Source organism: Heterodontus francisci, chromosome 33 (assembly GCF_036365525.1).
Source record: "Heterodontus francisci isolate sHetFra1 chromosome 33, sHetFra1.hap1, whole genome shotgun sequence".
NCBI lineage: Eukaryota > Metazoa > Chordata > Chondrichthyes > Heterodontiformes > Heterodontidae > Heterodontus > Heterodontus francisci.
In genome coordinates, this window is record NC_090403.1 from 45,711,001 (window position 1) to 45,725,478 (window position 14,478).

Below are 14,478 nucleotides of genomic sequence, written 5' to 3' on the forward strand. Positions count from 1 at the left end.
GCCCCATTCCCCTGCTCTTTCCCCATGGTCCTGTAAACTTTTCCTTTTCAAGTATACAAGTGCAGATTTGACATCAGATTAAGTTGGTAGTATCATTGTCTCGTAAAATGTAAGGGCTCCATAATGAACCCCCACAAGGCAAACGCTGCCCCTGTCAGTGCCCCTATACAAGGGAGTGCAAAAAAGAATTACTTAAAACTCCCAACTCCCTGCTAGGAGCAATGTGTCTGTAAATGTGTCTGTAAATGTTGAGGAAGGATAGGATAGGGCCTGACTGCAATGTCGCTCACATCAAATAGCCATCCAACACTCCCCAGTCCCATACAACAACCTATATTTATATAGCGCCTTTAATGTAATAAAACATCCCAAGTCGCTTCACAGGAGCTTTATAAAACAAAGTATGACACCGAGCTGCAAAAGGAGATATTAGGTCAGATGACCAAAAGCTTGGTCAAAGAGGTAGGTTTTAAGGAGCATCTTAAAGGAGGAAACTGAGGCAGAGAGGTTTAGAGAGGGTATTCCCAAGCTTAGGGCCTAGGCAACTGAAGGCACGGCCACTAATGGTGGAGTGATTAAAGTCAGGGATGCACAAGAGGCCAGAATTAGAGGAGCGCAGATATCTCAGAGGGTTGTGGGGCTGGAGGACATTCCAGAGATAGGGAGGGGCGAGGCTATGGAGGGATTTGAAAACAAGGGTGGAAATTTTAAAATCAAGACGTTGCTTGCTAGGGTGCCAATGCAGGTCAGCGAGCACAGGGGTGATAGGGAACTGCGACTTGGTGTGAGTTAAGACAAAGGCAGCAGAGTTTTGAATGACCTCAAGTTTACCCAAGAGATTAGAATGTGGGAGACCAGCCAGGAGTGCGTTAGAGTACAAATACAGTATAAAAGCAACCTAAAGCCACATGCTAGACCTTTATAAAACCCTGGTTAGGCCCCATCTGGAGTATGATGGTTAATTCTAGGCATCGCACTTTAAGAAGGATATCAAGGCTTTATAGGGGGTGTAGAGGAGATTTACTGGGATGGGATGGTACTAGAGATGAAATGCTTCAGTTACATTGGAGAGACTAGAGAAACTGGGGTTGTTCTCCTTAGAGCAGAGAAGATTAATGGGAGATTAGATACAAGTGTTCCAAATCTTGGAGGGTTTTGATTGAGTTAATAGGGAGAAATTGTTCACAATGACAGAAGGGTAGATAATTTAAGGGAATTGGCAAAGGTACCAGAAGCTATATGAGGAAGAAAAATTTTACTTAAGTTATGAAGTGGAATGCAAGCGCAGGAGAGTGGGACTATATGGAGAGCTCTTTTAAAGAACTGGCACAGACACGATGGGCTGAATGGCCTCTTTCTGTACTCCATGATTCTGTGATTCAGGCTGATAAGTGAAGAGTGCTCCTGTGGCAGGGAAACTGAAAGACACCAGTGGAGCTGCAACCCTGTGTGTCAGGAAAAAGGACAGAAGGAAAAGTTATTAAAAAATCATTTTTGTTGCCGTGTCCAGTGAACATTTCTCGGGCTGAGTCTATAATGTGCCAATTTACAGCCGTATGTTCTCATTGTCCGAAGTAACTGGTATATTTGATCCTCGTTGAGAGACAAAGGGAGAGACAGACACCAGGCTTTCGTCAGTGAGCAGCTTTTGGATCTATGCCAGTGCTTTGTGGGGGAGGGGGGGGGAAAGGCCCAGATAGAACTGACGTGCACAGTGTAGGCGTGATGGGAGTCGGGGTGGCGGGGCGGGGGGGGGAGTTGCAGTGGGGGTGGGACGGGGGAGGAGGGTGGGCACAACTCTTTGCTCTCAGTTGTTGGAAGTTATTTGAAGCTTTAGTTTGGTGGTAAAGCACAGGAAAAGATTAGCAGCACAAGTGGCCTTCTGCATGAGTAATCCCCACCCATCACTGCATCCTGTGCATGGCACTGAGCTCAAGCAGTGTGATGTTCTGCCTACTTCCTCCCTCATCTGCACTTTCAAACTAGTCATGCTAATCAGTCGGCAGTACAGCCGTGGGAAGAGGAACCGCTGACCCAGGAGTGAATCAGAGATGAGAAATATTTAGTTTAGCTTCACTAGCACAATGGGACAGGGAAGCTGTCAGTCAGTCAGGGTCTGTTACGTGAGAGTCAGGATTATTCTGCAACTATAAACAGTACACTACATTCTGGTAAAATTCCTGGTCTTTTATAACTTCTATTTATCCTTCTAAGCTTTTACCTCGTTCTGTGGTATTGTGACAGATTGTGTGCTAATTCTACTTTTTTTTTTCAAAAGAAGAAATTTGCTCTTTCTCCTCACGTGTTTCAGGATGTGTTTGTGGCGGGGGTTCCTTGACATGCTGCCTGTCGCCACAGCCAGGAGGCTGTTCTTCACGTATGAACCTGTACGGTGAGTGCCATCAGGCTGTTCGACTGTGCCGTGCATCGCAGAGAGCTCACTCCTGTCCTCGCCCAATGTTTACTCATGTATCAGGAGTCACTGTATAGCAATCAGGACCAAGAACATTGGGTAAGTTTCCAACCACTTCTTAGCCCAACGGTGCTGAAGTTAATAGTAGCGTGCTTCCCACTGCACTGACTCAGATCAGCTAACCCAGTCCGAACCTTTAATTTGGGACTTATACAATTATGTCACATTGCCGAAGGAGGCCATTCGGCCCATCGTGTCTGTGCCGGCTCTCTGCAAGAACGACTCAGCATTTCCTACTCCCCTGCCTTTTCCCCATAGCCCTGCAAACTTTTTTCTCTTCAGACAATTATCCAATTCCCTTTGGAAGGCCACAATTGAATCTGCCTCTGCCACACTCTCAGGCAGTGCATCCCAGATCCTAACCACACACTGTGTAAAAAGATTTTCCTCATGTTGCCTTTGGTTCTTTTGCCAATTGTTATGACCGAGGTGGGAGGAGTGCACTGTCTTTTCTAGTTCCACTTCTCCACAGGTCACAACATATATTTAAATGTTTACCCAGTTACTGATACGGTCAATCATAGACTCTACCCTTTATCCCAGAATAAAATACACCAACCAGGTTTCTTTAATAAACAACAAAATTAGCAGTTTATTATAAATCAAGACAAAACCAGTAATGAAACACAGCATTAACACACAGAGTGAAATGTGAAAGTTCCCATTTTAACTTTAGCCCCTCACACATACACCGGTTAACTGAAAAAGAAAATTCTTTTTAGAGCTCTGTTACAAAAAGAAGACAAAAAAGAATGCTTTAGCCAAATACTTGCTAATTCTTGAAGAAAAAAAGAGAAGATATAGAAAGATGTTAGTTGTCCCTTTTTTGGTTTGGCGTCCCAAATACGCATAGATGGCTGTCACTGAGATCTTTCTAGAACAGTTCTCTTCAGGTGATGTTGAAGATCAGTTCGGCAGGTTTTCCAGGTGAAATGTGGCATCAGGGGTTTCTGGCAGGCCTTCCAGGAAGAATGCAGCATCAATTTTTCTATTTCTTACACTCACTTCAAAGAGCTTCTCAAAGAGATGGAAAAGCTGGCAGGCTTTTCAAAGAGATGGAATAAGGCTGATCTGGGGGGTTCTTTCTTTGGAAGGTTGATTCTTAAACTCCTTTCAGAACACTGTCCAAACCCCAACTGACTATCCAAAACAAAACCAAAAACAATCTCTGGTCAAGCCTCCTGACCCCAATAAATCTTGACCTGTCACTTCTCTGTAAACATTTTCTCCAAGTCAAAAAACCCCTGCTGGGTATTTATCTGAAGACTGGTGACTTCCAGTAAGGGTTGTTTACAACCAAGTCCTCTCAGTATCCTTTCAATGACCCCAGTTAAAAAAAAAATCCATGGAATTCTTTTCCGTTTTCCCAAATAAGACAATGTCCATAATTCTAAAATACATGAGTCCTCAAAAAATATACTTAACAAAAAAAATAGAAGCACGGTCATAAAACAATCACCTTAAATCAGTGTCCTCTGGTTCTTGACCCTTCCGCCAATGGGAACAGTCTTAACTTGATCCGTGGACTTAATTCAGCACCAGGCAGTGATCTTATCAACACAAAGGAGAAACCTAAGCCAGTACAATTTGCATCGAAATAGTGCCTTGAACGTAAATGTCCCAAGGAGTGAGCTGTATATATTTGAATAGCAAAACCCTAAACTATATGCAGAAATATCTGACTGACTGATGCCATTTGATATTTTTCTATGAGCAAAAAAACATACGAAATAGGAGCACGGGTCAGATTAGGCCATTCAGCCCCTCGAGCCTCCTCCACTATTGAATAAGATTATGGCTGATCCTCAACTACAACTCCAGTTTCTCACTTGATCCCCATATCCCTTGACTCCCTTAGAGTCTTCAGCTTTATTGACCTCAGTCTTGAATATATTCTGAGCTTTATGCTTTAAAATGACTGGTCTGGGAGTTGCCATTTTGAGAAAATCTCTCTTTCTGGTTTCCTCCAGTCCGATCGTGGATGAAAAGTGAACATTAGGTGGCGAACCTCATCTGTCGTGTTTAATTTCAGTCTGCCTCTGAGCAGAAATTTTAAAATCATAAGATGTGACAATAAGAGGTCTTGAGTAGACAGTGTAAAGAACTGCGGCTAATCTGTTTTCTATTATTATGCAGTGCTATGTCAAAGCTAACAACATTCCTGAGATAAATAAAAGCAAAATATTGCAGATGCTGGAAATCTGACATAAAAACAAGAAATGCTGGAAATACTCAGCAGGTCTGGCAGCATCTGTGTAGAGAGAAGCAGGGTTAACGTTTCAGGTCAGTGACCCTTCTTCAGAACTGACAAATATTAGAAATGTAAAAGGTTTCAAGCAAGTAAAGCGGGGGTGGGGCAAGAGTTAACAAAGGTGAAGGTGTTGATAGGACAGGGTCACAGAGAATAACTGATCAGAAGGTCATGGAACAAAGGCGACCGGTATGTTAATGGTGTGCTGAAAGTCAAAGCGTTAGTACAGAGAGGGTGTGAATGACTGTAAAGCACAGAGTACTCCAAGCACAAACATAAAAAAAACATTAAAAAACCAAAACAGTGGGTAAGCACAGTGGAAACAAACTAAACAAACTGAAAAGCCTAAAATAAAATAACCAAATAAAAAAGGAAAAAGAAAAAAAAAAGAAAAAATAACTAAGCATAAAGAAGGGGACCCGTCATGCTCTGAAATTATTGAACTCAATGTTCAGTCCGGCAGGCTGTAGCGTGCCTAATCGGTAAATGAGATGCTGTTCCTCAAGCTTGCGTTCATGTTCGTTGGAACACTGCAGCAATCCCAGGACAGAGGTGTGAGCATGAGAGCAGGGGGGTGTGTTGAAATGACCAGCAAACGGAAGCTCGGGGTTATGCTTACGGACTGAGTGAAGCTGTTCCGCAAAGCGGTCACCCAACCTGCGTTTGGTCTCCCCAATGTAGAGGAGACCACATTGTGAACAGCAAATATAGTATACTAAATTGAAAGAAGGACAAGTAAATCACTGTTTCACCTGAAACGAGTGTTTGGGGCCTTGGATAGTGAGGAGAGAGGAGGTAAATGGGCAGGTATTACACCTCCTGCGATTGCAGGGGAAGGTGCCGTGGGAAGGGGACGAGGTGGTGGGGGTAATGGAGGAGTGGACAAGGGTGTCGTGGAAGGAACAATCCCTTCGGAATGCTGACAGGGGAAGGGAGGGGAAGATGCATTTGGTAGTGGCATCACGCTGGATGTGGCGGAAGTGGCGGAGGATGATCCTTTGGAACTGGAGGCTGGTGGGGTGGAAAGTGAGGACAAGGGGAACTCTGTTGTGGTTCTGGGAGGGAGGGGAAGGGGTGAGGGTAGAGCTGCGGGAAATGGGCCAGACACGGTTGAGGGCCCTGTCAACCAAAGTTGGGGGCGAATCCTCGATTGAGGGAAAAGGAAGACGTATCAGAAGCGCTGTCATGGAAGGTAGCATCATCAGAGCAGATGCGTCAGAGACGGAGAAACTGGGAGAATGGAATGGAGTACTTACAGGAGGCAGGGTGTGAAGAAGTGTAGTTGAAGTAACTGTGGGAGTCGGTGGACTTATAATAAATATTCCTAGACAGCCTATCCCCAGAGATGGAGACAGAGAAGTCGAGGAAGGGAAGGGAAGTGTCTGGCCTCTTACCCGCTCTTGATCTTTTCATTGAAAACTGGCGGTGAGACATCGGCCGTTTCAATTTCTCTGCCCCCCTCACTCACGCTAACCTGCCCCCCTCTGAACTTGCCGCACTCCTTTCTCTCAGGTCTAAGCCCGACATTGTCATCAAACCTGCAGATGAGGGTGGTGCTGTTGTTGTATGACGTACTGACCTGTACCTTGCAGAGGCTCAGCGCCAACTCTCAGGCACTTCTTCCTATCTCCCTCTGGACCATGACCCCTCCACCGACCATCAAGCTATTGTCCACAGAACTGTCACTGATCTCATCTCCTCTGGAGATCTTCCCTCTACAGCTTCCAAGCTCATAGTCCCGCAACCCCGGACAGCCCGCTCCTACCTCCTTCCCAAAATCCACAAACAGGACTGTCCTGGCAGACCCATTGTTTCAGCCTGTTCCTGCCCCACTTAACTTATTTCTTCCTGTCTTGACTCTATCTTTTCTCCCCTGGTCCAGTCTCTTCCCACCTACATCCATGACTCTTCTGACGCCCCACATCATTTTAACAATTTCCAGTTTCCTGGCCCTAACCCGCCTCCTCTTCACTATGGACGTCCAATCTCTCTACACCTCCATCCCCCACCAGGACGGTTTGAGGGTTCTCTGCTTCTTCCTTGAACAGAGGCCCAACCAGTCCCCATCCACCACCACCCTCCTGGCTGAACCTGTTCTCACATCGAACAACTTCTCCTTCAACTCCACTCACTTCCTCCAAGTAAAAGGTTTTGCTATGGGTACCCGCACGGGTCCCAGTTATGCCTGTCTTTTTGTGGGATATGTCGAACATTCCTTGCCAGACTGAACACTGAATTCAATAATTTCAGAGCATGACGGGTCCCCCTTTTTATGCTTAGTTATTTTTTTCTCTTTTTTTTCTTTTTCCTTTTTTTATTTGGTTATTTTATTTTAGATTTTTCAGTTTGTTTAGTTTGTTTCCACTGTGCTTACCCACTGCTTTGGTTTTTTTTTAATGTGTTTTTTTATGTTTGTGCTTGGAGTGCCTTGTGCGTTACAGTCATTCACACCCTCTCTTTACTAACGCTTTGTGTTTAAGCACAACATTAATATCCTGTTTGCCTTTGTTCCATGACCTTCTGATCAGTTATTCTTTGTGACCCTGTCTTATCAACACCTTCACCTTTGTTATCTCTTGCCCCACCTCCGCTTTACTTGCTTGAAACCTTTTACATTTCTAATATTTGCCAGTTCTGAAGAAGGGTCTCTGACCTGAAACGTTAACTCTGCTTCTCTCTGCTGCCAGACCTGCATTTCTTGTTAACATTCCTGAGCTACATGTTTCAATGTTAATCCACTTAAGTAAAAAAAAATTGTATGTAATTGCTGTACATTTCATTAGTCTCCATTAATTACTTATTTTTATTGATTTGTGGATATCACTGGCTAGGCCAGCACTTATTGCCCATCCCTAATTGCCCTTGAACTGAGTGCCATTGCCATTTCAGAGGGCACTTTTTAAGAGTTAACCACATTGCTGTGGGTCTGGAGTCACATGTAGGCCAGACCAGGTAAGGACAGCAGATTTCCTTCCCTAAAGAACATTAGTGAGCCAGATGGGTTTTTACAACAATCAACAATGGTTTCATGGTCACCATGAGACTAGCTTTTTAATTCCAGATTTATTAATTGAATTCAAATTTCACCATCTGCCATGGTGGGATTTGAACCCATGTCCCCAGAGCATTATCCTGGGCTCTGGATTACTAGTCTAGTGACATTACCACTACGCCACTGCCTCCCCATGTATATATAGCGCCTTTAATGTAAAACATCCCAAGGTGCTTCACAGGAGTGTTATCAAACAAAATTTGAGATTGAGCCACATATTAGGGCAGATGATCAAAAGATTCCGCAAAGAGGTTTTCAGGAGCATCTTAAAGGAGGAAAGAGAGGTAGAGAGGCGGAGAGGTTTAGGGAGGAGATTCCAGAGCTTAGGGTCTCAGCAGCTGAAAGGATGGTGACCAATGGTGGAGCAATTAAAATTGGGGATGCTGAGGAGGCCAGAATTAGAGGAGCACAGATATCTCAGAGGGTTGTAGTTCTGGGGGAGATTAGAGAGATAGGGAGGGACAAGACAACGGAGGGATTTGAAAACAAGGGTTAGCATTTTGAAAGTGAAGCTTTGCTTAACAGGAACCAATATAGGGAAGCCAGCACAGGGGGTGATGGGAGAATGGGACTTGGCACGAGTTAGGACACAGGCAGGAGAGTCTGGGATGACCTGAAGTTTGCAGAGGGCACAACGTGGGAGGCCAGCCAGGAGTGTGTTGGAATAGTCAAGTGTCCCTGTATTATTGATCACATGATTATACATGCCAGTTGCCATTTGCTCTGTGCCCTGGGCTGTGCAGTGACAGGGAAAACAGGGTGACAGGTCTTCAATCTGGCTTTTCGGTGCTCAGCTCCATTCCCAGGTACTTCAGCCGTGTTCCCAGATAGTCTCAGTCCTGTTCCATTCCTCTGATCCTGTTGGCTGCAATTCGCCCAGCCTCAGCCTTTGGCCTCAGCACTGGCTTCCTGACCCCTGACCCACGGCCAACCCTAAAACATATTAAATGAAAGGAAAAATGGTTTAAAAAAGTTAAACGGATGCTTAAAATCAACCAAGGTGATCAATTCTTAAAAAGTAAATAATTTAAATAATTACATTGGTGTTCAAATTAATTGTTTCTCTCCCTTTTTCTTGACCCTTGCCATTGGGATTACGCAGGTGTTGCCGAAAGAACACCTGTTGTCAGGTTAGAGAGTGTGAGAGACAAGTGCAGGCCACAAATGTGTGGAATTACTGATTATTGTCTCTTTATATTTTGAAGAGGTTGACTTTAAATTGTTACTGATTGTTATGTGTCAGTCTTGACTCAGTGGTAGTGCTTTTGCCTCTGAGTCAGAAGGTTGTGGGTTTAATTCCTACTCCAGAAACTTGAGCATGTAATCCAGACTGACACTTCAACCTCGCAGCTGCCTTTCAGAATGTCAAAGTAACACCCCATCTGCCCTCAGGTGGATGTAAAAGATCAATTTAAAAAGAGCTGGGGAGTTGCGCTGGCCAATGTTTATTCAATTGCTAAAACAAGAGTATCAGATTATTATTACATTGCTGTTTGTGGGGTCTTGCTGTGCACAAATTGGCTGCAGTGTTTCCTACATTACAAGTGACTTCGTTAGCTGTCAAGTACTTTGGGACATCCTGAGGTTGTGAAATGGATGCTATATGAATGCAAATCACAATAATATTGTTAGTTCTCCATCAAATCCCAGTCTTGGTCTGTTTCAAATTCCCATAACTTCCCTACTCCCCTGTCCCAGGAACAGGCCTTCCCACTAGGCCCCAGCCCCTGCCTTCCTCCCCCAGCCAATCTTCTCCCAGGTCTCCACCAAAACCTCTATGAGGCAGCTGTTAGAAACTCAATGACTATGGCCTAAGCACATCATCTTCCCATTCCCCAGTAATTGCCTGGCCAATTTCAGAGCTCTGCAATAATATAGAGAAGACAATGGGCAGTTTATCTGCTTCCTGAATAAATCATGTCTTTTTGTATCACAAATGGCATCAGCTCTCCGAAAACTGATGACACAGTTGAGAAGAGATAGCAACACAAAGATGGTCACAGAGTAGACTCCCACAGTGGTCTAGGTAGCAGTGGAATTCTTTGGTGTCATACTGAGCCGTACAGACCAGATTTGACTCCCAGCTTGTGCTGAATTAGCTACTGTCAGCTGGGAGGTAGCACAATCGGATGTGGCAAACCCTGGCCTAGGAAGGAGTAAATCGACTGGAGTTCCCATTGCTAATCAGTGTCTACTGACCTCTGCTGGAAAATTGTCAGCCATACATTGACTCACTGCTATGGCTCACCAGGCTGACTTCCTTGCTTTTTTAATTGGATTTATTCAACATGAAACACATTTACAATTTTGTAATCATTCCTTGTATCATACAGTCTTGCCTTTACCAGTTTTTAGCTGTGGAAATTAAAGTCATCATTAAAGACATAAACAATATTCTGTTCAAATGTACAGTCTCTCCATTACCATTTATTCGTTTCAGAAATTGAAGTTCACTTTGTCTCCTGTGACATATATTAATCTATTGAACTTCGAAAACTGGTTAAAAAATTAAGGAGCCACTCCCTGCGTGTAAGCCTAGTCAGTGAATGGAGTAACTGACCAGGGAGAGGCAGCAACAGCTGAACCTGAACCCAGCATTGAGGATTAACCATCAATACTGATTAATTGAGGCAGTGACCTTACAATTATTCGGGTTTAACCTTACCTCACTTTTGTTTTCTCCATAGCATTCTTTTTAACCCCCCTCCATTTATATTACAGTATATTCCCTCAAGCATTTTCCAACTGGAGACTTGCCGGTAGATTCTGTCTGCAGGAGCTTGGTGGTTCTGTAAATCCCCGGCAGACTGAAAATACAGAAATACTATAACATCAGTAAAGCTTAAATATCGCAAATGGTTTTATTACTGCGTACTAACCCCAAACACCTCTAAAACACAATCTTATGTTAAAATTAAAAATGTTACCTGTACTCATCCTGTTCTCTCCATCTATTTTGGTCTTTTGTTCTGCTGATAAAAATTAAGATCCTTTACTTTTCTCACTATTCCTACAGAGGCGGAAGTAATTTTAAAAAAAGTGTCACTGACTCTCCTGAATGCTCAGCTGCTTTAAATGAATGAGGAACCTAGCCATGCAGAACAGGAAGGCTCCAGGTACAATCAGTTTGCGATGAGTGGCGCAATTTCATCCAGGATGGCAGTGGTCACACTATAATTGGCCTCAGCACTCTGAGATTTGTACATCAATGTAGGCAACGTGAAAGCAGAGTCGTCTGGGTGACATAACTGGAGGCCTGTGAAAGCGTAGAGGAGGTGCTGGGGGAGTGATAAGTCAGCAGATAGGAGAGAGTACAGGAAGGATGTGAGGGTCCTTGAGAAGGTGTAGAGGAGATTTACCAGAATGGTTCCAGGGATGGGGGATTTTAGTTACAAGGTTAGGTTGGAAAAGCTGGGTTTGTTCTCCTTAGAACAAAGGAGATTGAGGGGAGATTTAATATGTGTACAAGATTGTGACAGGCTTAGATAAGTTAGCCAAGAAAAAGCTGTTCCCATTAACAAATGATACAAGGACTAGGGAACACAGATTGAATGTGTTGGACAAGAGATGCAGGGGAATGTGAGGAAGCACTTTTTTACGCAGCAGGTGGTAATGACCTGAAACTTGCTGCCCACAAGGGTGGTGGAAGCGGAGACAATCAATGACTTGAAGAGGAAGTTGGATGGCTACTTGAGAGAAACCGACTTGCAGGGCTACGGGGATTAAGCTGGGAGTGGGACTGACAGCATAGCTCTGTGGACTCAATGGGCCGAATGGCCTCCTTCTGTGCCTTATATGACCCTGTGACCTCATGTACTGTATTAAAAGAAGATAAAAGGTTTTTCCATTGGCTGAAGCTCAACTTCAAAGGCCCATGGCTGTCAATAAATGGCCTAGATGCTGGAGTCTGATCGTTTCAATGTTGAAGTCAGTCTTTGACCTGAAACTCGCTAAATGCATTCAAAGTTTTGTGAATTTTCTGCTTCTCACATTTTCCATCTGCACCAAATACTCCCAGGACACATTAAAATGTAAGTTAGGTGCAGCATTAAACTACCTTAATATGCTTTAACCAAGCTCCAGGACAGCACTTTCTACTCCACATGTATGATGTTTCCATTTCCCAAACTAACCCTGTGTTACTAAGAATTTACTGCCAAATTGCAAGAAGTTTCATCCTGATGTTCATTGGCAAGTCATTGTACACTGGATCTACAAACTAATAAAAACTTTCATTCCCTCTGGGTTTAAACCAATGTCCCAGTGTCAAAAGAACAATATTCTCACTCATCGTGCATCAAAACTCCAAGATAAAACAGAATAAGGAAACATAAGAAAAAAAATATGTTTTTTACAGAACGCTGTCAAAAGGAATTTGTAGAAAGCCAGCACAAGGTTTCTTTGCCACCATAAGTCATTGCATTTCAAAAGCAACTCACTGTATGTAGCATTGCAATGTTGACAAGAGAAGGCATTATGTAAATACAAGTACTATTCTTTGTGAGCACGCAATATAGTTTGGCTGTGTCAGCAGTGGGATGTATTTATTATTCTCCTGCTCCATTTACAGGCCTTTGTTTTACAGATCAGTGTACAGCGCAGTTGTTGTCACCACACTCCTGTACTGCAGTGAGACCTGGACTAAGTATCAGCGACCTGTAAGAGCGCTAGAGAAATTCCATTAGCAATGCCTCTGCCTCATCCTCCTGATTCAATGGGAGGACGATCGAACATCCTCTTCGAGGATGTAACTAGTAGAGTTGATGAGGGGGAGCCAGTGGATGTGGTTTATTTGGACTTTCAGAAGGCTTTCGACAAAGGCTCACATAAGAGATTAGCATGTAAAATTAAAGCGCATGGGATTGGGAGTAGTGTATTGCGATGGATAGAAAATTGGTTGGCAGACAAGAAACAAAGAGTAGGGATAAATGGGTCTTTTTCCGAATGGCAGGCAGTGACTAGTGGGGTACCGCAGGGATTGGTGCTAGGACCCCAGCTATTCACAATATACTTTAATGATTTAGATGAGGGAACGAAATGTAATATCTCTATATTTGCAGATGACACAAAATTGGGTGGGAGGGTGAGTTGTGAGGAGGATGCAGAGGGGCTTCAGGGTGATTTGGACAAGTTGAGTTAGTGGGCAAATGCATGGCAGATGCAGTATAATGTGGATAAATATGAGGTTATCCAGTTTGGTAGCAAAAACAGGAGGGCAGATTATTAACTGAATGGCAGCGAGACCTGGGTGTTCTCATACACCAGTTGCTGAAGGTAAGCATGCAGGTGCAACAGGCGGTAAAAAAGGCAAATGGTATGTTGGCCTTCATAGCGAGAGGATTCGAGTACAGGAGCAGGGACGTCTTGCTGCAATTATACAGGGCCTTGGTGAGGCCACACCTGGAATATTGTGTGCAGTTTTGGTCTCCTTATCTGAGGATGTTCTTGCCATAGAGGGAGTGCAGCAAAGGTTTACCAGACTGATTCCTGGGATGGCGGGACTGACATATGAGGCAAGATTGAGTCGGTTAGGATTATATTCGTTGGAGTTCAAAGAGTGAAGGGGGGAATCTCATAGAAACCTATAAAATTCTAACAGGACTTGACAGGGTAGATGCAGGAAGGATGTTCCCAATGGTGGGGAGCATCCAGAACCCAGGATCATAATCTAAGGCTAGGGGGTAAACCTTTCAGGACTGAGAGGAGGAGAAATTTCTTCACCCAGAGGGCGGTGAGCCTGTGGAATTCGCTACCACAGAAAGCAGTTGAGGCCAAAACATTGCATTGTTTTCAAGAAGGAGTTAGATATAGCTCTTGGGTCAAATGGGATCAAAGGGTATGGGGCGAAAGCGGGAACAAGTTACTGAATTGAATGATCAGCCATGATCATAATGAATGACAGAGCAGGCTCGAAGGGCAGAATGCCCTACTCCTGCTCCTATTTTCTATGTTTCTGTTTCAAACGCTGGTGTCCTTCTTGAAGCCAGCTTCAGAAGCATTCAGTCAAAACTCCTGCAAAACCAACTTCGATGGACTGGACACTTTGGATGGCTGAAAACCGTCTCCCCCCGTCAGGTCCTGTTTTCTCAACTCTCAAACGGCCAGCGTTCCAGTGGAGGACAAAGAACATGCTTCAAAGACACTCTGAAGCTCTCTTTGAAGTGCAGCAGCATTGATATTGACGACTGGGAGGAACTTACTATCAATTGTTCAAAATGGCAACAACTTGTCCATCTAGCTGCATCATGCTTTGAGTCCAAACGCCTTAACGATGAGGCCGAGTGGCGGCAGAGAAGGAAAGAAAAGGAAGCAAATCCGGCACTCCGGATCCCACTACCTCGTGGGACATCCTGCCACATGCCCAAAGATCTGTGGGTCGAGAATCAGCCTCTTCAGTCGCCTAAAGACCCATGGCAGAAACTCATGACCTCAAATAGACATCATACTCGAATCAAGGGACAGCCGCGCAGACATCCTGAGCTCTAAATGGTGATGTGCTTTTTCCAGAGTCAGAATGGAAATAAGAACAAAGTACATGACCTGTGGTGTCTCTCACTGTTGTGCCATTGGTTGCTACCTCTAGATGTGCCTGCAGTCCTCAGAGGGCAGCAGAGGACTGTCATGATCTTATTCAATGATGGAGCAAGCTCGAGGATTGAATGATCTACTCCTGCTTCTATTTCTTATATTCTTATGATTTGG

The 14,478-nt window shown here is 44.2% G+C and overlaps 1 long non-coding RNA gene across 3 annotated transcripts in view; it reads left to right on the forward strand.

Annotated features, from left to right (window-relative positions):
* Window positions 1–1,859: 1,859 nt before the first annotated feature.
* Window positions 1,860–14,478, forward strand: part of LOC137348165 (uncharacterized) — a 29,860-nt gene continuing 17,241 nt past the window's right edge. For 2 of the 3 annotated variants that reach the window (XR_010969082.1, XR_010969083.1), the window contains exons 1-2: window positions 1,860–2,171; window positions 2,279–2,512. This is a non-coding gene — a long non-coding RNA (uncharacterized lncRNA). Of the gene's footprint in view, window positions 2,172–2,278; window positions 2,513–10,792; window positions 11,814–14,478 lie in introns of those variants that run through there. The other variant, XR_010969084.1, reaches the window with a different exon arrangement.